Source organism: Coccinella septempunctata, chromosome 4 (assembly GCF_907165205.1).
Source record: "Coccinella septempunctata chromosome 4, icCocSept1.1, whole genome shotgun sequence".
In the NCBI taxonomy this organism is placed as follows: domain Eukaryota; kingdom Metazoa; phylum Arthropoda; class Insecta; order Coleoptera; family Coccinellidae; genus Coccinella; species Coccinella septempunctata.
In genome coordinates, this window is record NC_058192.1 from 4356781 (window position 1) to 4380742 (window position 23962).

The 23962-nt window shown below is 36.7% G+C and overlaps 1 non-coding gene across 1 annotated transcript; it reads right to left on the minus strand.

Annotated features, from left to right (window-relative positions):
* Nucleotides 1-13867: 13867 nt before the first annotated feature.
* Trnaq-uug lies at nt 13868-13939 on the minus strand. Its single transcript has one exon. It is a non-coding gene; the product is annotated as a tRNA-Gln (tRNA).
* Between the last annotated feature and the right edge of the window lie 10023 nt (nt 13940-23962).

The following is a 23962-nucleotide window of genomic DNA, read 5'->3' on the forward strand; positions in this document are numbered from 1 at the left end:
TGCCATTAAAATTCAAGCAAAAACACATTTTATTACCTGTATTGAGGTGACAATATTCTGGATCATGTAATAAATCAGACTTTGAACTTCGCCTAATATTCGTAGCAGAGGATATAAAGTATCATTCACTTCACTTCAGATAATAAATAAAGCTATAGCGATCTTCGAACCAGACCTTTTATTTATTATAATATAATGAATATACCTACACCAGGCACAATTAATTCGAAAAACTAAGCAGTTTATCTTTGTATAAATTGTATATTAAGAAATATTCAATAAAAGTCCTTAAAGTTCGAGGACAAAACTTACTCATTTTAAGTATAACTGTGGTACTAACCTAGAGATGAATAGTAGGTATAGTACGTAAGTATTTTCAACACAATTTTCTACAAAATAGCATCTACTTCCAGTAGTTTCAGATAGAAGGCCTAGACGGATTTTTGGCTCATTTTTTCTAATTACTCTTGAATGGAGTAGGAACAAAAATTATCGTTCTCCTAAATTTAAACTGTTTATAATTTCAGAAATACATGAAATTCCGAATGAAGAATAAAAAATCTGGGTGATCCATCATATATATGACGAATGTGAGCATTATGTACATAGGGTAGGTGTTTTTCGATACTATTTGAGTTTTTTCTACGAAGAGGTCATAATAACAATATAAAAACTTTATACAGAGTGCTCCATAATGACTGAGATCTTTTTCTTGTGCTCCGGATGTTTTATAAAAAAAAGTTGTTTCTCATATGGACAGGCTTATCAGGAAATTTTGCGGAAAATATCTTGAGGTCAAAAGAAACACTTTCCTCCGATACTATTTTTTCCAATTCGGCCATGATAAAAAGATATGTTACCCAATTTTTTCGAATTTTTGAACATCAAATTACTCGAAAACGGCGCATTATATGAGAAAATATCAACAATACTTTTTACAAAACGTGCAAATATTCATTACCTATCGTCCCACTTAGTTTCAAGAGTTGGGTTCTTTGAATTTTTGGTATTTTTATGGGACGTAATGGTCATAGTGAGAAAACTGGAAGCCATGGGTGATATTTTGTGTTCGAAAAAGATTCACCAAATAAATGAAAAACTATATTCTGAAATTCATTTCATTCGATGAAACCGTTTGTGAGGTATAACTAAAAATAACATTGTTTTATGGTTTTTCAACAGCCTGTATCTTTTAAACCGAGCCCATTCAGAATAAATGGCATTGGAAAAAAGTGTTGCTTTTGACCTCAAGAATCTACTGTTGAAATATTCGTACGAGTCAAAGTCTCAGCCTGTATATACGCTTTCGTAGTAAGACAATGAAAACGTCGAATATTTCATACAAGGATGATAACTGGATATGGGTATCTTCATTTAGTGTTATATGTGAAGAAATCTTTTTTCTCTCAAAACCCCCAAAATCTGTTGTCGGCCGCGTTCACATTATGTAAGCAGCTTTCCTCTCTCGATTCAATCTCCCGAAGTCAGACTCTCGTAGGGGAATCATAGGTAGTGTTATCGGGTAATGAACTCGTGTTTATCGAACATTGAATCGATTGTTGTCCATTGTAGTTTTCCAATCTACGATCGAGGGCCATTGTTGGGATTGGAGTAAACTGGGGAAACGAAAATAGCCTTTTCTTGTGTCCTAAACATATCCATTATATTTGTAAAGTAAATGGGAAACGTCTCAAGCTATTACTCCTGTCAGGCTCATGTGCTACTCGCCCTTTGATAGAGTGAATTGGATTATTTCACTGGATATATTCGACCTATTTCTTATTTTGCTGATACTATGGTAGGATAATCTGAGATACATTCTGCGAACTTGGAGCTTACATTGAGTCAGGTTACGAGAACTACCCCTGAGGATAATTGCAGATCCAGAAAAAACATACAGGATGTCGCAATTGAAGTATTCCACTTTTCAAACTCATCAAACAAATATCATTCTTATCAGATGTTAAGATACATTCTGCCTCATTCGTATGTAGTGAGAAAGAATCGAATTGAGAAAGAGATAGGGGCATAATAGATTAAAATCACGAATTAGCAATGTGGTGAGCAAGATAAAGGGGTGAAAGTTGAATATAATTTGATTAGTCCACGCAATCGTTGCCAGGCGTTTAAAGAGCCAAAAACCTTTTAAGTGTGTGCAGCCATATGGAATGGAATACAAAGAGTTTCAGCCAATTGAGAATTTCACACTTCAAAAGGCTAATGGCTCTAAAAAACTGGGGAAACTTTGATCATAAAATGAAGATCAAATTCTTTGTTTTGAACAATATGAAATCAATTATATTATTTATACTGCAGTTTTAGATACTATAATGAAGTGAAGTAACTTAGGAAAAATTTCAACTGACTGAAGATAATATTCGATATAAACTGCTCCACAAGAGTTAAGGATGTCGTATTCAATCGTTTTTGAAAGTATGATCGAGAAAATCGCTGTTAAATCATTTAAAACTCAATAACAACTTGAATCGATCCAATAAAAATCAGTATAAGATCTTTGATCAATCTGGTCGCCTTTTTTCTGAAGTTTGGTTCTTTGCATACGCTTCATGAATGTTCTTATTTATAAACGAAATCAGTTTATCAGCGGTTTCGATTTGAAACGAGCTTTCTGAAAACGCCAAGACGTAAATTAACAAACGCTGAGGCTAATAGGGCTATCGGAATGCTACAGGGTGGCCTAACTCAGGTTGTTGTAGCGGAAAGGCTCCAAGTCAGCCAAAGTGTGATATCTCGACTTTGGAATAGGTTCAGAGAGACAGGTTTCGTGTTGGAAAGACCAAGGCTTGGTGGGCGACGAAAAACAACACCTGCTCAGGATCGTTTCATCACCGTTTCGGCGAGAAGAAACCCTACATCTACGTGTAGAATGCTACGGAATACTCTTCAAAATGCAGATGGGGTCCAAGTTTCCATCGAAACCATCACACGTCATTTAAGAGAGGTGAATCTAGGTTCTAGACGTCCATTAAGAGGAGTTTCATTAACACGTGACCATAAGCGTCAAAGACTGGAATGGGCAAGGCAACATATCAATTGGAACGATCAATGGCGTAGTGTATTTTTCACTGATGAATCCAGATATGGACGATTTTCAGATTCTTGAAGAATCGTGATCGTCGCTATGTCCAAGAAGTCCATCCATTACGAGGGGGTAGTATTATGGTATGGGCCGGGATATGTTTCAACGGACGCACAGATCTACACATTTGTCCTGGGAATATGACCGCCTTACACTATAGGGAGCATGTCATTGACAATGTTGTGCCAAATTTTCATGCCGCTATTTGTGAAACTTTTCAATTTCTAGACGATAACGCTAGACCGCACCCTGCAGCCATAGTTGAGAATGCGCGCGAGGAGCTTGGTATTCCACATTTACCAATACCTCCGCACTCACCAGATTTGAATTGCATAGAACATGCATGGGATATGCTCCAAAGAAGATTAGATAATCATCAATCTACCCCAGATTCCGAAAATATTCTGAGAGAGCTTCTGCCCCGTTTATGGAACCAAAATCCTCAAGAAATGTTCAACAACCTCATCGTGTGTAGTATGCAAAGAAGATGTCAAGCTGTTATAAATGCTCGTTGAGGCCATACATTGTATTGATAGTCTTAAAATGTTTGATTTCTCTGGGAATAAAATTTCGTTATTTTAATCGATTTTTCTTAACCACCCCGTATACGCTGCAGACCTACAGGCTAAAATTAATTTGCAACTTGAAATCATATCAATATTTTCAACACAAAAATCTTATTATAACTATATTCTTTTGCAATGTAAGTCAATATTCCTAACTCATGTGGAGCACTTCATTTCATATGTGATATTTCGTAGTATACTGTTCGTTACAATAAACAACATCAATGAGCTATAAATACTTACGCATCATTCCACTAATATCGAGGGTCATTGGAATTAGAGCAAGTTCTCACCAGCACAGAGAAGTGAAATAATCTTTTAGGCCAACCGATGAAGTATTCTCCAATCGAAAGTCAACAAGAGCAACTTCCAGAATACTTCGCCAACAGCTTCAATCATGTGTTGTCGAAGCAGTCACAAAGTCACTCTCAAAGAAACATCGAATAACAATTCGTCCCCAGTCAAAGGTTTAATAAAACCCTTTCAGTCCGAGTCGAAAGCCACAGTATTCATTCAATTAATTTTTCAATTACTGCCGTTGAATGAGGGGCCTCTTTCGTTAAACAAAGCTCCAAAGAAACGCGAATAAAAGGTTTTAGTTCACCGAAGGAGTTTGAGTTCGAACAATGAATATATTAGTGCGCCGAGGTTGAACTGAACCTCTTCAAAACTTTTGTTTTAACCTTCGAGATTCTTATTTAATTTCTTTCATCCCCAGATTAGTAGACCCCCGATAAGTTTGCCAAGTGTTACATGAACGATTGTTGTTTTGTGTAACATTCAGAATTGGACTTTTTAGAGGCTCTATTATTATGTCTAGGGATATGAGGGATTGAAGCATATTATAGGACAAATTAGCCGAGAAAACACTCTCAAACAATTCAATAGGAGGCTTCGACAAATGTCTAAATTATTTTTGCATTTTAATAAAAATACTGCCAATGATATCGTCAATTCATTTTTCATCTCATTCCGAAATAATGCTAACTGAACAAAAACAACAAAACCTATGTTTCTACAGGAGAAGGTATCATCCTTTTTCTTAACATGTGAATTTAGTGCTCATTATGCAAATACATGGAACGATGCAGTATTTTATAGTGGGTGATAAAAGCTTATGGCAAGGTAATAATTTTTGCATTTCAAGATACGCCATAAAAGAAAATGAATGAAAGAAATTCTGTTTTACGATACGATTTATAATTATCATGTACCTGTCAGTTTATGCATCATGTGAAAAAAATGCGGTACTGTAACTAAAGAATCCCTTCGGAAATGCATAACCGGAAACATTGTGGAAAATTGAAAAAAGTTTCATATAGCATCAAGGTTCCAGAAGAGCACAGTTAAAAATTCGTCAAGACCGAACGGTTACACCGAACTCGATGAAATTTCGAGATTTATTACTTGAAGAATACTACTTTAGAATATGTATAGCATTCAGATCTACGATGATTTTTCTGGGAGGTAGGCGTCTGGAAAGTTGACCTTCGAAAAATACCGAAAAAGATGGATTCAGTTGAAAATTGGACCTAAGTAACTGGTCCATTTGAAGATTTATCACAAGAAGAATCATGTCGCCATTCTAAACATCATTTTCTGCTTGCCACGTTTCGTCTCTGATATTTTTTCCCAGCAAAATCCCGACGTCATCATGTTTCCATCAGAATTCGTTCCTGCAAAGGCAAATTCTCGTAACACAATGACAAACAAGAAGGCTGAAAGATAACATGCGTCGAGAGAATCTCGAGAAAGATAATTATTGTCTAGATGTTGTTGATTGTGGAGAGTGTAAAATTCGACAGTAGCCGGCTTCAATCAACTCGAAGTGCGAGAAGCAAAAGGATTCTTATTCCGTGTAGAGTATATAGAATCAGAATGAGGTCTTTTCATTTCCAGGACAAAGGAGTCACAAAGGCGTTTAGAAGGACCTGGAAATTCACTAGTCATCAAGCTTTCAATGGCAGAGTCGGACTAGACATCCCACAGGAGTAGTATCAGATATCAAGGAAACATACAATCACAGTCCAAAACACCTGAAAAACTGAACAAGCTAATTTTTATATATGAACAACATATTCACGAAAGTGTATAAGCAATACCAACTTGAAATTATGGATTTCTCAGTATTTAGAATTTTTTTAATGTGTTCCCCTTTAACTACTCTTTACCTGGTTTTTCCTTTTTTCGACAATTGTTGTTTTTCTTTTCACAATTTTTCATTTTCTCCAGGGAGTTTTTTCATGAAAGATGGCATGCTCTCGATACAAATCATTTTGTGTTGGTAGTTCCATTGCAGCGAATAAAATTCCATTTAAAATCTGTCTATACAATGAGCACTTCCATCAGTCCTTGCCTGGAACAAAACACGCATCCACCCAAGAAACAGAGCATGTCATAATGAAACCTTTCAGTAGTATGTTGCCACCGCTGACAATTTACGATATCATAACGTGGTGTCCCCATTGTTGCAGCAATAATTGTATGTTGTCTCAAGATGAATTCTCCGACATAAGATCTGTGTAGGCAGTCCTAGTTGAAATAATAAGAAGCTGGAGAACAGAATTGTATTAACTTGTCACTTTGAAACATGTAATTGTGGGCTTCTTGTTGGTATTATGCGTGATCTATATGCGGTATACAGCGGGGCGTTTTAAATTAAATGCAAATGGATGAGACTGATGCTTGTGGCAGATATGACATAGGCTGAAAACACTTCTTTTATATACGATTAATGGTGACGCTGACTCCTGTTTCGAATAGTGCACAGTGATGAGAATGATACCACCAACTTTCTACTAGATATAATAGAGAATCTTGAGGAAAATCACAAATAAATTAGAGAAGCAACTTTGAAGACGATTGGAAATTCTTTGAAAAACGTCTACTTCTTGGGAGTATCCTCAAACTAGAAGAGTTTGAATTTTAGCCCTGGTTTTTTGTGTTTGGGTAATTCATCTTACGTTTCGCTCTTGTGATTTTCAGAATACACTCTGTCAAAGATTTTAAACTCATCGGTTTATTACTCCGGAGTGAATTATAAGAATCTGCTACACACTATTGTCAGATTAGAAGTAGAATGTTGTTGAACTACTCGATAAACGCAAGCGTTCTTCTAATTAATCTAATTCAGTCGCACACCAAGCAAATTCAGGCCTTTGAAAAATCGAGGTTATAATGCGACGAAGGGTTGAAATCAAACAGGAATAAAATTGCCACAAAAGCCCTGTCCCCAGTCAGGTGCTGCGCGTATAAAATTATCAATAATTCAATTTGAATTATTCATACTTCTCACTGGACAGTACATTTATGGGGGAAATCGCAATGTTCACAACTGTGGACTGAATCAAAATGGGGTTTTAAACCCCTTCGAATAGCCACAATGGAACAAATATGTTCCGTGCTCACAATGAGCTGATTTAATTTTGTATGACGTCTGAACAAAACTGGGCGGTCTCTAAACTTATAAGGGATCACGCTTCTCATAACAAATAATTTGAATAGCTAATGCTGCAATAATCACACCATGAATCCTATGGGAGGTACTGGTTTTGGAAATATTTTTACATCACGGTCATTTTTAACTGCAACAATCGCATAAATGAGATGTTAAATACTATAAGTAGTCGTGGAGGCTCTTTCCAGTAATTTGCCTGGAAAACAAGTACAAATTTTGATGAACCCAACTGATAATCCGATTAATTTTGATACTGTTTTTGAAGATACCGTTTTTCGGGAGCAGAATTCTGTGAGCAGTGAACCTATGCTTTTTTTTCTCATGATGTTAATCTGAATTAATATGTGGGTGAATTTTATGAACAGTTTTGTCATACATAAACAAAAATATTGGGTTAAACGTGAATCAATCTATCTATCTACTAAACAGAAAAAGTTTTCTCAGTTCTATTTGTGCCTTTCGGTTGCCTTCTTGGAAATGCATTGGCTATCAAATCCAAGTCATAGTTTTTTTTTGACATAATTTGGATTTTTTTTTATGTTTCGTGCATAACATTCATAGACATAGAAAAATGGACTTTGCCTTCCCTTTTAACCTATGCATGAAATACGGTCAAAAAAATGTGGCAGAGAAACTGAATATCGGGCATGCTAGTTGTCTTTTTCTAGAATTTTGATTGGTCCGCACTCACCTTTATGTGAAGACCAGAGAGACAGGTAATGGCCTGATGATCATTTCTCTCTTTTTATAAAAAAGCCAATTTCATGCTGGCATTGCTCAGTCCATCTCGCTATGTCTATAACATTGATGGTTTCGTCGCCAAAGAACTAGTAGAGTGTCAGGTTATTAAAAATATTGCAGTTTCACATAGAGTTGATACACTTTAATAGTTGGGGTGTTCTATGATTAAACCATTGGCATGGTACTTTCACTTTCGAATAAATTTTATTCAATGTGAATAAGTATCTGTCAAATAACTTCCTATCTGAAGGACACATTATTTCTGTGCTTCCACAAGAAGTTATTTGATGGATAAACAATTCTATAAAAACATGGTATACTACTTTTCACTGAATTGTAGAAATTGTCACATTTCCAACTAGAAAGCGAATATTTCGTGAAAATCACACTTAGAATAACCATACAATCCAGAATTCTACCAATACTGACGTACCGACATTCGATCTATGTTCATATTTGACAAAGAAATGACAGATTCATCCGATGACACTATTTGAAAGTGAAAAGACAGCATTTACTTAGCCTAGGAATAAGGCTTATCTGTCGAATAAATTTAGTTATTCGCAGGTGAAAGTACTGGGCGTTAATATTTTTCGATTAGCCAATCTGAGTTGGAAGAGTACAGATCTTAGAGATAGGTGACCTTTTCGGCTATGAACTACTTGGCTCAATTTTTGTGCTCCTATTTGTGAACCAGAGCGCTGTCTCGATTAATTCTGTGTTCCCTGTGGGGATGAAATGAAGTGAAATAAAGGTTTCTCGAAAAGAATATGTCAAATGGGAAATTCCCGAACTAAAGGTGCGCTCACACTCTATATCGACAGTTGGAACGTGTTCGAGTGTACAAATTCGAAAGAGGAACACAAAGAATATCCCTTCCTAATATTGTTGAAACCATTGGTCAAGTCACAAAGGCACATTCTAGACAACCGACTTACTGTGCATGACGACTAAAATAAGTTATTATCAGGGGCTGCATCTGCTTGTTTGGAACTATTAACATTTCGCCATTCATTCGTCCATTCTGTTAACTTTTGAGATAATCTGGAGACAAGTCATAAATTATTTCAATACCTGCATCTCCGTCATTGTTCTGACGACAAAAGACTGTTTTTCGCCATAATTCGGCCACAAAAGAAAAGTTTAAGCAGAACGGATAACATTGGTTAACTCATTATGTGAAGACGATATGTTTCCTAAACAGGGGTTTGAGTTTGGTGAAAGAACAAAGGCAGCTCTTTGCTTCCTCCCGAGAAATTGTTGAGGAAGAATGGTTTAACAAGGATGTATCAGTTTTACAAAACATCCATAATGTTACGATAACGAAGGTTTGTGTCACAATTCTCATTCGAATGCCAACTACTGGTAAATAATATACAGGTTTAGTATTTGACTCGTACGAATATTTTAACAGTAGATTCTTGAAATCAAAAGAAACATTTTTTCCAATACCATTTTTTCCGATTCGGTCCTGATAAAAATATAAAGCCATCTCAATTTTTATAATGAGCTGTGTCACCCCTGAAAAAACAAAATTATCTTCAGAATAAGTAGCTAAATCTGTGACACTACACATCGCTGGATCATTTAAAAAGATTCATAGTAGCCATTTTTTCGAATTTCACAGATATTTTCTATTTTTTAACATCAAATTACTCGAAAACAAGAAAATGTGAAGAATACTTCACATTTTACAAAACGTTACGTTAGTTGAAAGAGTTGGGTTCTTTGAATTTTTTGTGTTTTTATGGTACGTAATAGTCATAATGAGAAAACTGGAACACGTGGGTATAAGATTTTGATATTCGAATTCGCAGATTTTCATTTGAAGAACATGAAATTCATCAAGATCAGTGAATGGAGTCTTAGTTTGAAGCCTTGCAAACTTATTTTACTTTCCTACACACTTTCTTTTGAACTTGAAGCCTGCCAGGTGCATCAAAATACGGGTATCATGCTTGAGCACTTGAGAATTCCCTTTATCCAGTGCAACTGATACCGAACTTCCCCGATACATAATTCGACCGAATGTAAGAAATTAAATGAGGTGAAAAATACACAATGCTGGTATAATGCGCGATTTATATATTTCCTTCACCCCATTGCACATCGAACAATGGTTTTGTTATAGTTACCTAAATATAAGTGGCAATAATGTTATTCTCCGACGTATATTTGGACATAACAACAGTTTCGCTGGGATTATTTCTATACGGAATATGTTTTTTCACACACCCCATGCAACCATGAAGAATTGGTGCACTTCCGACTATTAGGAGAATAATGGGTTTTCCCTTTATTACCGACAGATTCAGTTGATGGTACAGTGCATCCATTCATGGAGAAGCGATTGGAATAACAGAAAAAAGTTATGATTTTGCATATTAACATGTTTCATACTGGAACTATCATGAGTAGGTATCGTATCTTAGGGGAAAACCACTACTACGAAATGGTATGATAAAAACTGATGTGGAAGTCGCATGACGAACAATTTCTCCAAACCTGCGATATATTTCAACCTGGGTTCAGCATAAATTATCATCATTATCACGAACCATTCGTTCGTCAATAATCTGGCCTCTACCAAATCCGATTCTAAACTTCTGCCCTCCCCTATTTCACATCGAGAGGCAGCATTGCTTCCTGGGAAAGTCTGAGATCTTCTGGGAGCGAATTAAAACAACCCCAAGTAATAATTGAAATCGCCCATCAAGTAGTGCGGTGGCAGAACTCAAGTGTGTGTAAAACGCAATCTTGGTTCGGGATCTATCGATTGAAAGGCGATTTGTCGTCGACATACGCTGTTAATAAGATGGCAATTATTTGTGTACCAGCTTCCATTCCGTGGACAGGGGTGTACTGGGGAAATCTATCTTCTTGGTGCATTATATCCAGAAGCTAACCAATCACACCCTGCATATACGAGGATGTATTGATATCTAGTTAGCCTAGACCAGTTCCATGCATGAAAAGATATTGCGTTCCATAGCAACGAACAATAACTCATTAGAAGTCTCAGTGTGAAGTTTGAGGACAAAAAAGTAAACCAGAGTTAAACAATGAATTGAAAGAAAAAAGATGTTCACCGAAATTGTTAAAATCGAAAAATTGGAGTATCTAGCCATCATCAAGTATCAGTATTTAAAAGGGTTGAGAGGTAAGCAGATTTACGAAGATGTGCTTAATACCCTTGGTGATCAATGTCCTTCGTATGCGACCGTGAAAAATTGGACTGCAAGCTTCAAAAGAGGTAAATTTTCCATTGAAGATGATGACCGATCGGGAAGGCCAGTTTCTGTGTCAGTCCCCGAAAATATCGATGCAGTTCATGACATGATTTCATCAGACCGTCGAATTGGGCTAAAACGGATATTTGAAGCACTGAATATTTCATACGAACGCGTTCATCATATAGTTCACGTCAATTTGGACATGAGAAAAATTGCTGCAAAATGGATCCCCAAATGTTTGAATGTTGACCAAAAGCGGGCAAGGGTAGAAGCATCGCATTCGATCTGTGTTCGATTTGAAAATGATGTAGACTTCTTAAGGTAAGCGCACATACAACGGCATCGGACGGACGGTATGGATCGGAATAAATTACTTTCAATGGAACTGAATGGAGCAACGCACATATGTGCGGACGGCAGGCATCGCATCGCATCGCATCCGACGGAATTGAGGAACGAGAATCGAATTCCAACCGATGCGTGCTGTGCCGGCCGATACCGACATATGTGCGATACCTTAAACCGAATTGTTACTATGGATGGTACATTTCTACGATCCAGAAACAAAGCAACAATCGATGGAATGGCGAGACTCTGGTTCTCCAAGACCTAAGAAGTTTCGTGTCCAAAAATCTGCTGGAAAAATTCTTGCTTCAGTTTTCTGGGATTGCCATGGAGTAATCATGATTGATTTTTTGGAAGGGTAGAACAATAACCGAAGATTACTATTCGACATTACTGAACACATTACGGGAAAAAATTCAAGAGAAAAGATGCGGAAAGCTATCCAAAGGTATTTTGTTTTTGCAGGACAACGCCCATGCACACAAATCTCATTCAATGTTGCCATGAAAAAAATTCGTGATTTAGGGTTTGAATTACTAGAACACCTTCCTTATTCACCAGATTTGGCTGCATATCTTTCCTCAACTGAAACAAAGTTTAAAAGGTCGTAAATTTTCTTCCAACGAGGAGGTAATAAAAGCTGTGGAGGTCTGATTTGCAGAGCAAGAAGAAACTTTTTTTTCTGAAAGGTCTAGAGACGTTGCAGGTTCGCTGTAATAATTGTTTTTTGGCAGTGACATCCCATCTGGCGCCATTAAAAACTATGGCTCTTTTTGATTTGCAAAATTTTTTGGGTTGGATTTGTTTGCTGGGATGTTTGTGCTCAGTTAATATAGGTGTAGAAGTGCTGCTTGTCCAATTCTCAAAAACTCGCCCCTGTGCAAATCCACGAGGGTGGAATCGTCGAAACCTACCATATTACCTAACAGATGTGCCATGTTGGTTTGCAAACACCCATTGTGTATCCCAACAATGAAAGTTAAACGTGAGATCGAATGATTAGGTTAGAATTGTATTGACACTCGACGCAGTAATTTGTATGAGCTATTCTGGTTGTTTTTCTGATAAGTGCAGCCGATAACATCTCCTGTCTGCAGTGCGTTTTAACTTTGAATCCTTCACAACAATAATTACAAGTCTAAGCCGATCAGTTGTGAAGGTTAGTTCTGGGATTACAAGCGGACAATGCGTGTACCGTCTATTATTATTCGGGAAATAATAAGTTGCTAGGATTGGGTTGCATAATGAACATATAGCGTGATGTTTTCAGAAACGTTCAGTGGTCAAATTGTAGAATGATCGAAGAGAAGAAACGATCGGACACATTCTGGAAAATTTCAAGAGCTCCCATGTTACCTTTTTACAGATTTCACCACATAAAATCGTTGTTTTATTTATTTCCCTACTATATTGTTACTATGAAGCTGTTGGTATTTCAGGCTTAACATTATCTAAACACCTAAATCAGTATCTACATATACAAAATCGATTTGTTATTTCCCTTCATACATTATTACATGTACTCAAATCATCCAGTCGTATTTTTGAGCACTACATTCTGTTCTCGTTTGGCTACAAAAACCTAAATGACCAGAAGAACAAACTAGCTGATCGATCAGTTATGTTGACATAGCCAATCTGTTTTACCAAAACCGTAAGCTCTTATATAACCTATTTTAATGTCAGTCGGTATATTTCGTTGCTCCGCTCTGTTCCCTTCAGCACAATTCAATTTATACACAAAAGTAGCTCGTCTCCACATAACGCTGAATCATAGTTTCATTCTGCATGTTTTGTGTTGCGTTGTACCACCATACTGCGCCCTGCTCAGGTCTCAAAGTAAACCGCACGGTAGCAATCCGAATAACCGCGGGACGTCCACATTGTTTATGCATTCCTGAAGCCAATTTCATCACCTATCACTAATTGCCAGATCTCACAGTTTCAATTAAGACGATGATATTTGTAATTTTACAATGGGATTCTTTCTACGGAGGCTTGATGAACTTGCCATGGAAACAACGAGTGAAATGTAGTAGTGGTTATGGTGGTCAACAGCAACAATCTACTGTGTTATGTTCGATTCGAAAAAAAATCATCTAGTCTTTGAAGCTGTTCCTGTAGCAAAAGCTATATATCCAGAAATTTCTCCATACAACTATTTGGTGCATATATAACCATCCAAATCACGTACGTAGGTGTCCTATCTCCCCCAAAACAATTTTAATCTTGTAAAACAATCACCAATAAAAAAATTATTATTGTTTTCCTTAAAGGCGGAATTCTCTGTATCGATGTCAAGATCAAATATTGGCATGCCAAGGTCACAGGTACACAAATATCGGATCTACATAACCGTAGTTTGTCCAAAATCGCCTGTATAGTCGATTCTTGGTCTCAACATAAGAGTCTTCTTCAAAAATTCAGGTTCCACCGAGATTTGAACTCGGATCGCTGGATTCAAAGTCCAGAGTGCTAACCATTACACCATGGAACCTTGCTTCTTGATAGAATCTCACTTGAAGACTAAAATAGCTACTTTCTCCCAAAATAGCCTCCATATAATAAGGAATATGAAGAACTTTAACAGTTTCACCATGAAAATCTCGATAGGTATTTTACTTTCCATTCTTAAAATTACATAATTTTAACAATATAAGTCATTTAAAAGCAGAGGAGTACATTCTACGAAGAAACACCCCCTGAATTTTTTCGCATCTATGCCTTTACACCCAGTATATCTATACTGTCGGATCGAATTCATAAACTTCAACTGATCCCATACCAAAAATGCGAATCTCATAGATCCTAATAAGTTAATAATCGAGAAAACATTGAACATCCTCGGTTAAACATAAATAATTCCTTTTACGACAAATATCCGCTTAAAAAACCCCGAAAGTTTGGCAGACAAAGTCGTAAACTTATTGTCGATAGATCCGCATCGATCTGAAAAGCGGTATAGTTTCAGGGACCGTAAAAATCAGAGGGACGATATACAATCTGTCATAATAAAGATGTGAGACATAAACAAATTTACCGAACAAAAACCCACGAAATGTGGTCGTTCCGGAGACTGTAAAATCTATTCTAAGTAGGTTAAAGTCAACCCCGGATACAATGGTTACGATATTTTACAACCCCTCATTGTTTGAGAGAAAGTTCTGAGTAAGTGACTTTGTCGGTGACAGCAGGGTTTTACTGCACCCACAGTATGATACTGTACTTTGAAGAAGGTAACCATTACTTCATAAAGGGTGGACATCATCAGTCACAGTCTCAATGTACATAATAATATGAAGCAATTTGTTTGGGAACAATCTTATCTGCGTGTAGAAGTTTGGCTTTAAAATCTAGACTCTACGATCTACTACAACTTGCTTAAAGGAGGGCCAGGTTAGGTTGTAGCTAGATTCATATTCTGATTGTGAATTTGAAGAAGTGTTTTAAAACTCCTGACACCAAGACAGTCCTTTCTAATGTGTTGGCTTAGATTCAGCCAGGAGAATCCTTGAACAATTTTACGTAAAACAATCACGATTTATACGACGATGCATAAAAAAATATTGCTTAACCATAGCAACGAACAATAACTCATTAAAAGTGTCAGTGTGATGTTTGAGGTCAAAAAAGTAAACCAGAGTTAAGCAACAAATTGAAAAAAGAATATATCCACCTAAATTGTGAAAAACGAAAAAAATGGAGTATCGAGCCATCATCAAATACCTCAATACCTGTATTTAAAAGGGTTAGGAGGTAAGCAGATTTACGAAGATATGCTTAATACGCTTGGTGATCAATGTCCTTCGTATGCGACCGTGAAAATTGGGTTGCAAGCTTCAAAAGACGTAAATTTTCCATTGGAGATGATGACCGATCGGGAAGGCCAGTTTCTGTGTCAGTCCCCGAAAATATTGATGCAGTTCAAGACATGATTTCATCAGGCCGTCGAATTGGGCTAAAACGGATATCTGAAGCACTGAATATTTCATATGAACGCGTTCATCATATAGTTCACGTCAATTTGGACATGAGAAAAATTGCTGCAAAATGGATCCCCAAACATTTGAATGCTGACCAAAAGCTTGCAAGGGTAGAAGCATCGCGTTCGATCTGTGCTCGATTTGAAAAGGATGTAGACTTCTTAAACCGAATTGTTACTATGGATGAGACTTGGGTACATTTCTACGATCCAGAAACAAAGCAACAATCGATGGAATGGCGACAATCTGCTTCTCCAAGACCTAAGAAGTTTCGTGTCCAAAAATCTGCTGGAAAAGTTATTGCTTCAGTTTTTTGGGATTGCCAAGGAGTAATCATGATTAATTTTTTGGATAAGGGTGGGACGATAACCGTTGCCATACAAAAAATTCGTTACTTAGGGTTTGAATTACTAGAACACCCCCCTTATTCACCAGATTTGGCTCCTTCCGACTATCATCTCTTTCCTCAACTGAAACTAAGTTTAAAAGGTCGTAAATTTTCTTCCAACGAGGAGGTAATAAAAGCTGTGGAGATCTGGTTTGCAGAGCAAAAGGAAACAGTTTCTTTGAAAGGTTCAGAGACGTTGAAAGTTCGCTGTAAGAAATGTATCCAATTAAGAAGAGAAAATGTTGAGTAATAAAATATTTTGACATTGAAATTTTGTTTAGTTTTATATAGTAGGCTAATCCCCGGTTTCATAAAGCTTGATTGGGGAATCAACGCTTGATTGACGAATAAACATCAATTTGTTTTCAATCGATTATTCAGTTATGAGCCTTCAGAATATCATTTTCGCGTCAAATTTTGATCTACATAATTTCATGCAATGATTCTCCTTCAAAATATTCAGAAATGCAAAGGTCTGAGTGATTTTGTTTTGGAAACCGAGTGACCCTCATGTCGTTGATCGGGAAATGAAAGTTTTATGAAACCTACGGTAAGAATTTTTCATATCCTCGCATATTTGATGGAAAATGATTCAATCTATGGGATAAGTTCCAGCTAATAGACGTTCTGACACAACGAATATTTCAATGCCGATAGGCAGTAGCCGAAACCGAATGAACAGGCACAAAGCAGGAATGGAAATTAAGCACCTTGTCCATCAATATGCTCCACAAGAGACGGAATTGACTGCATCTCTCCTTCCTATCAGATATCCCTTCATGGCCATCAACCGCGTCTCTTTCAAGCCAAAGCTTCGGATATCTCAGGTGTCCATTTTCGGCAACGAAAGATCTATAAGTACAGATAATCGAAAGATTGTATCTGTTCCATGGTTCCCGTTGAGGACACGATATCTTCGCTGTTAGTTCTCTGTTAGTAGGCGTAGATGGCCCATTGTTGGGTAATTGTGTGTTTTTTGTTTGAATGGGGACGTCGGGAACGCCTCAGATTTCATTCTGCTCAGCGTGAGATGCCACCTGGATCATAGTGATTTCCTGACGGACACTTACAAGACGAAATTCCTCTGCCTGCATCGATATCGCCGGTGTCGAAGACATAACTTTTGTTTATGGTATCTGATCTTGGTTTTATGACGTCGTCCGTTGTTTGACATGAAAAGCGATGGCTTACAACGTTTATTTGTTGGTTCTTTAACGCATGAGGTATTTTGTTTGGTCCTGAGAGCAGGTTGACGTTGCTTGGGCCGAAAATATGCACATATGAACCTAGGATTCTGGTCCAAATGAACTGAATAGACGAGACCAAGGAAGGTCACGCTAAAACACCAAAATTTTCAATGAGATAGCCGAAAAAAATACTTTTGTCTGTCTCTACTGTAATTAAGCAAAGAAATTCTTCCATAATTTACTTTTTTTCCGAATAATATGTCAGAGTACAATTTTTCTTGAAGCTATCTGAATCTCGTTGAAAAACAGTAAATTATCAATGGTGGAAACAACATAGCAGTATGGAAAAGGAAAAAAAATACATTGTTTTGTTCGACAGGTCGAGTCGACAAAGAAATCAACACAAAATCTTCTGTTGAGTTGAGTACTATACAATGACATAATATATTAGACCCAAAAACTTATGATTAGGTCCGATACTTCCTTTTATACCAAGATGTATTGATATCTAGTCAGCCTAGACTAGTTCTTTGCATAAGGAAAATGTGTCAGTGTGAAGTTTGAGGTCAAAAAAGTAAACCAGAGTTACGCAATAAATTAAAAGAAAGAAGATGTCCACCGAAATTGTGAAAATCGAAAAATTGGAGTATCGAGCCATCATCAAGTACCTGTATTTAAAAGGGTTACGAGGTAAGCATATTTACGAAGATATGCTTAATACGATGATCAATGTCCTTCGTTATTCGACCGTGAAAAATTGGACTGCAAGCTTCAAAAGAGGTAAATTTTCTATTGAAGATGATGACCGAAAGGAAGGGCCAGTTTCTGTGTCAGTCCTTGAAAATATCGAGGCAGTTCAGGACATGATTTTATCAGACCATCGAATTGGGCTAAAACGGATCTCTGAAGCACTGAATATTTCATACGAACGCGTTCATCAAATAGTTCACTCAATTTGGACATGAGACAAATTGCTGCAAAATGAACCCCCAAATGTTTGAATGTTGACCAAAAGCGTGAAAGAGTAGAAGCATCGCGTTCGATCTGTGCTCGATTTGAAAACGATGTAGACTTCTTAAACCGAATTGTTACTATGGATGAGACTTGGGCACATTTCTGCGATCCAGAAACAAAGCAACAATCTATGGAATGTCGACACTTTGGTTCTCCAAGACCTGAGAACTTTCGTGTCCAAAAATCTGCTGGTAAAGTTCTTGCTTCAGTTTTTTGGTATTGCCAATCCCAACACTGTGACTAATGACCACTCTATGGGAAAAATTAAAGAGAAAAGGCGCGGAAACCAATACAAAGGTGTTTTGTTTTTGCAGGACAACGCCCCTGCACACAAATCTCATGTTGCCATGCAAAAAATTCGTGATTTAGGGTTTGAATTACTAGAACACCCCCTCACTCATCAGATTTGGCTCCATCCGACTATCATCTCTTTCCTCACTGAAAAAAAGTTTAAAAGGTCGTAAATTTACTTCCAACGTGGAGGTAATAAAAGCTGTGGAGGTCTGGTTTGCAAAGCAAGAAGAAACATTTTTTTGAAAGGTCTAGAGACATTGCAGGTTCGCTGAAATAAATGTATGCAATCAAGAGGAGAATATGTTGAGTAATAGAATATGTTGACACTGAAATTTTGTTTGGTTCTATAGTAGGCTAAGAATTTTTCAATATATCTTCGTAGTAAACATCGGATTCTATCAATTCAGACCAGAACGAAAGAGTGACTTACCAAATGTGTTGAATTGACGATACCATTTTTTTTCTTAAAAAAAGAAAGAATTTAGAGCTTCAATTATCTGATTTTCAATATATTTTTGGATCTGTAGAAAAGGATGATTTATAGGGAGCTCATCCTCCCTTACCTCCGCTCACGAGCCGCCATTGCATATCTCCCCTGTATATTGCGAGATCAAATGAAGGCCCAGATCAACGAATCTCTAACGGAGGTAGGTACTCCATACAGCATGAATGAAATTTGTCGGGATTTCGACAAGGGGAATTTGACCAATATTTCCGAACATTCTGATAACCGTAAAGTTCTCCTGGGTAAATACAATCAATCTTATCGCAGCATATTGCAAGTTTCATGCGGTAACAAAGAGGGTTCCCCAAATTAGTGATGGCACATTAAGTCTATAGCCATGCAAACACCATGCACGATCATCATCTGCGTCGTGTACATCTACCACCTCTCTCTCATCCCCTATGCAGGGATGGACTGGCCGCAATGGATATTGGAAAAACTCCTCTGAAGCCAAGGTCTTGACGATTTTTTTTGCCACTTTTCTTTTTGGAATAATCAAGGGACGAACATTTTTCCAGAATCTCTACGAAGGAATGTATATGCAAAGAAAAATATTCAGAGGATTGCTTAGGAAATAAATAAGAAAGTAGTGAAAATTGGAGTAAAAAGATGAAGAAAAATTTCTTCTGATACGTGCTGGGAGTTCAAAAGATCAATATTTATAACTTATGAAGCTGATATAAACACCAAAATACAGAAAAATGGATGAAATACCATCAAATTCCAACAATTATTGCTCTAGTAGAAGAACTTCATGATTCCAAAACAATAAGGAGTATACAAACTATGAAATAATAATAAAGTTCATTAGTCCAATAAAAGAAGTTTTTATGTTTTCATACTGTGGATGAATATTCAAATGGTAATGGTAATAATTTGTTCTTTCTTTTCTCTTATACCTTTTTATGTAGGTTCTCAGATTGGTGGCATAGTTCCAGTGTACTGTGAAATTGGATCAATAAAGTTTTTTATTATTATCTTTATTTTCTGTTGTTCTCAGTGAAAAAAAATTAAATCCCTATTGTCTGGACCTCTCAAACCAAATATTTCCCCGATAAAAACCTTCTATCTCCTACAATGTGAACGTACAATGGGCACAATGGTACAAAAGCGTAATACAACCCTGGACAAACATCCTGGAGGTATAATATCACTGTCCAAAAGTATTAACCATCAAACAACGTACGGATCCTAACTTCATACGGCTTTGAATTATTATAACGCTTACTCCTGTGAAACCCCGATTTCGAGGGTGGTTCGCGATCAACCCCCTAAAGCGCCCTTACCATAGGGCGCATTTTGGTGCGGACGGGACGTGTTGGATGTTTGTTGGTTGGATTAATAATGTCTATTGAGCGTGTTTTATTTCATTGTTGGTATTTGTTGTCTACTTTTGTTAGGTTGGCAATGTGTAAGTAGTTGCCATTGTTCGATATTTATTTTAGTAAGCTTGAATTGCATTCATGGGTTTTTTCCAAGGGATTATCGTGGGCCTTAATCCGTCTTTTATCTGTGGATTCCAGAATGAAAGACCGCGCTTGTTCAGCGTTAATACATATTACGAGGACAATTGACCACATTTCGATATTTTCGGGTGACTAGATAATCGAGAAAGGGATTTCGGGAGTATCAGATCGTTGAAAATCATCAAAAAACTTTTCAATATCTAGTGGATAATCAAAAACGAAGAAAGCACAGACGTCAGATCAGGAATTTAAACTTAAATTCACAACCAAAACGGTCAACCATAAATTTTTTTCAAACACAAAGTCTTCATCAACTATTTAAGACCATTTTCATCCCAAAATTGTAAGATGACCGTTGTACAATTCCTAGAAAAAAACGCAAAGAATTCATCAACTGTATCTCCAATACTATGCAGATTTCTGCAATTATGAAGCTTTGTAAAGGAGTAAGAAGAATACTTGTAATTTCTGCAATTTTCTTTTTGAAACAAATCAACAAAAACGTCAAAAACCGAAGGAAACTTTGGCTTTGAAGGGATGGAGTTGGTTAAGTTTTAAAGGTGGGCTTATTTCAGATGCCAACATGTTTGAGTATGGCTTATTGAGAACGAATTACTGTTTTCATTCTCCAGAGATTTGAAGCATCATATAAAACTGTGGCTTTTGTTTTTATTCTTTTCTTTTTCTCTGTATTTGTATGGTTGATCATTTCTAAGACTTCAGCACAGTCAAAGATAATATTATATGGTCGATGATTTCATGAGTTTTTGTTCGTTTTTTTCCGTAAAAAGGTTTTCTACCGTTTATTGAATAAATTAATAAATAAACATTAATTTACAACTTCATTTTATGAGCATGCATTGGAAAATGTATTGAACTGATAGAAAAGTTGAAAGTTGAAATTAGAGAAGAGTTTAGTGAAAGGAAATCCTTAATTGAAAGCTTGAAAAAATGTATTCAAATTCTGCAATGAATATCTAATAGAAAAACAGAATAGACAGTGTCCCCTAGAAGAATTTTGCCGCTATGACAGAGTTGTTCACCGAAAATGTTCGAAGATTGAACCATTTATAAGCAAATACAAATTTTTTCCTACTATAGATCGTATAAAAAAATTCTAATTATCAATGTTTAGTCAGAAAGCTAAATTACAGTAGTTACAATGATAAAAGTCAATTCCTGGATGTTTATTTGTACATGATACTGGAGTTTGCTGTATAAGCGCTCTATATTATGGTTTCCAGAGTGAAAATATGTCAATTACGAAACCGAAAACAACTTCCAACTTTATTTACAACCACGATAACAGCGTATAAGTGCCCCGATTGAAGAAAAATAACGCAGTAGGTAGAAACAACCATCCCCTGGTTGAAAATCATAAAGGGGTGTAGTCCAACTCTTTCAGGGAGATAAATCTCTCGCTGAAAGCGGAATAGGGAGCATGGTCGAGAACAAAAGATATAATTGGTCGAGTTTAGAAGGGCCTGGTTGGTTGAAAATCCTTTCGACACAGGGATGGTAGTTCTGATGAATCATCTAGAGCTAACCTCATCATTAGCAATTTTAGTAGATACCATTTGCCTGGAAGTTTAAAAATCGGAAAGAATAACTATTCTTGATTGCCTATTTCCATTGAAGAATGCATCATATAAGATAATTTCAGAATATTAAACCACAATAAAGGGTATCTAATATCACATTACAAAATCAATGTGAATTTTTCTCGATATCTTAACATCTTTATTTAACCTGTGGTCTGTGTAAAATTCAAGAGGGTGTGAAATTTTTTCCTCTGCCCAATTCCTCAGGTTCATTATCCGAAATGAAAAATGCACATTCAGCCATTCAGCGTCCTGTTGTGCATCATTGTTGCCCTTGAATGATAACAGTGAACTCGGCAGATGATTGCAATAAAAAACTTTACGGCCGCAATAAGTCTCACAGGGCTGTAATTCATATTTCTTGGGGTAATTAAGGACCCACCAATAAAACAGGAACCGCCAACGGAAGAAAAGAAAAAGAATAATGCCAGTTTCTGGGTAAGTCACCCCAGATGAGTTTTATACTTTCTTGCCGCCGGAATTACGGGTCCTTTATGGAATCCTTTGATAACAGGTAGGCTTTCTCTGTTGGTGCATTGACAGTTCGAGTATTCGGAGAAGGAAAGCAGCTTAAACAGCCCATTATAAATTTTGGGACGACCAGGAAAATTGGCATGGTGCTATAAAATGCGTGAAAGGTAAATGTGGCGTTGCAGACGTCAACTGATCGTAAATAACAAGTGAATAATTTATGCTTTATCCTTTGACGGTTGTACGGACAAATTCGGTTTTTGTAGTGACCCTAGTAGGTAAATTGGGGGATTGTTGTTTGAATACTTTGGATAATTAGTGACTGCTTTCAAGTTTCTTGCACGCGTAAACGTCAATTTCACTTTTTGAAAGACGCTATTGTCAGAATGACCTCAAACTAGAAAATGATTATAACCCTTCAACGCTCCATCTCAGTTCAACTAAAATTTTTGGTATTTCTTGAAATATATTGGGAGAAAAGAACTATAAAACAAGTACATATGTATTTCAAGTAACTTCTGAAAACTTCCCACATTTTTTTGTTATTTTCCGAGTGTACTCTTGAAACTTTATATTCACTATTATTGAATTTCATTTGAATCTATTAGGTATCTACAGCCCATTTTGGAGTAGGATGTTGAGAAGGCCCTAGCCCTAGGTTAGGATCTAAGTTTATATGTATTTATCCTCATATTTTGACCTCTAGAATCATCTCCTGATAACATCAACCAATGGAGCCTTCATCTTATGTGCACAGAATGAAAACTATACTATAATTTTTCATTTTGCAAGGATCTTCTGAATATTTTTATTTATATCTAGAGGAAATTATGCTAATGTCTAGATAAAAGAATTGATCTTTTCCTCAGCATAACCATTCTAATAAACACCAACAATTTCATTTCGGATTCGAATCCGATTCGAGATATTCGCTGTCCAAAGATGACCGCATATAATTTTTCAGGTGAGTCGATAGGACTAATGAATACGACAAATAAATAAAATTAACACCCCGATGTAAATGGACAATGGAAAATAAGAGTGATAAATTAAATCGTAATTTCCATACGTGGAATTCCTATTGTGGACGATAGAAGAGGCTGTTTGGTCGTGAAGGGGCAGTAGCTGTAAAAGCACTCTGGTCCAGGACAAGTCATAATAAATATTAATATTCGAGGTGTGAGAGTAGAGCCTCAGCGGCGGTTTACAGTGGCGGGGACTACATCTGAATTTTATTTATTCATCATTGTATGTATTTCTTGAACCTACGCGTACGAGCTACCGGAAAAAATATATTTCACCATCAAGTTGAATGAGAATTGGAAAGTGTCAGTCAATGTTGATCATGCCTGGTAAACTTTTCACTAAAAAGACTGATGGTTCGTAGTGCCATGTGAACGAATGCCATCCCCTAGGAAAAAAGTGGCATTTCCTATGGAAATTTCAGATTTTGTAATATTGAATATTTTTCCTTACATTTCAGAGGAACTTCTTCCAATTCTGTTTACCATGAGACCTTCTTCCTGAAGGATTCAATTCCTACAGATTCGAGAATCGGGATTCTGGTTGGAAATCACATCTGTAGCTTTCAATTTAATCCACAAAAATTCA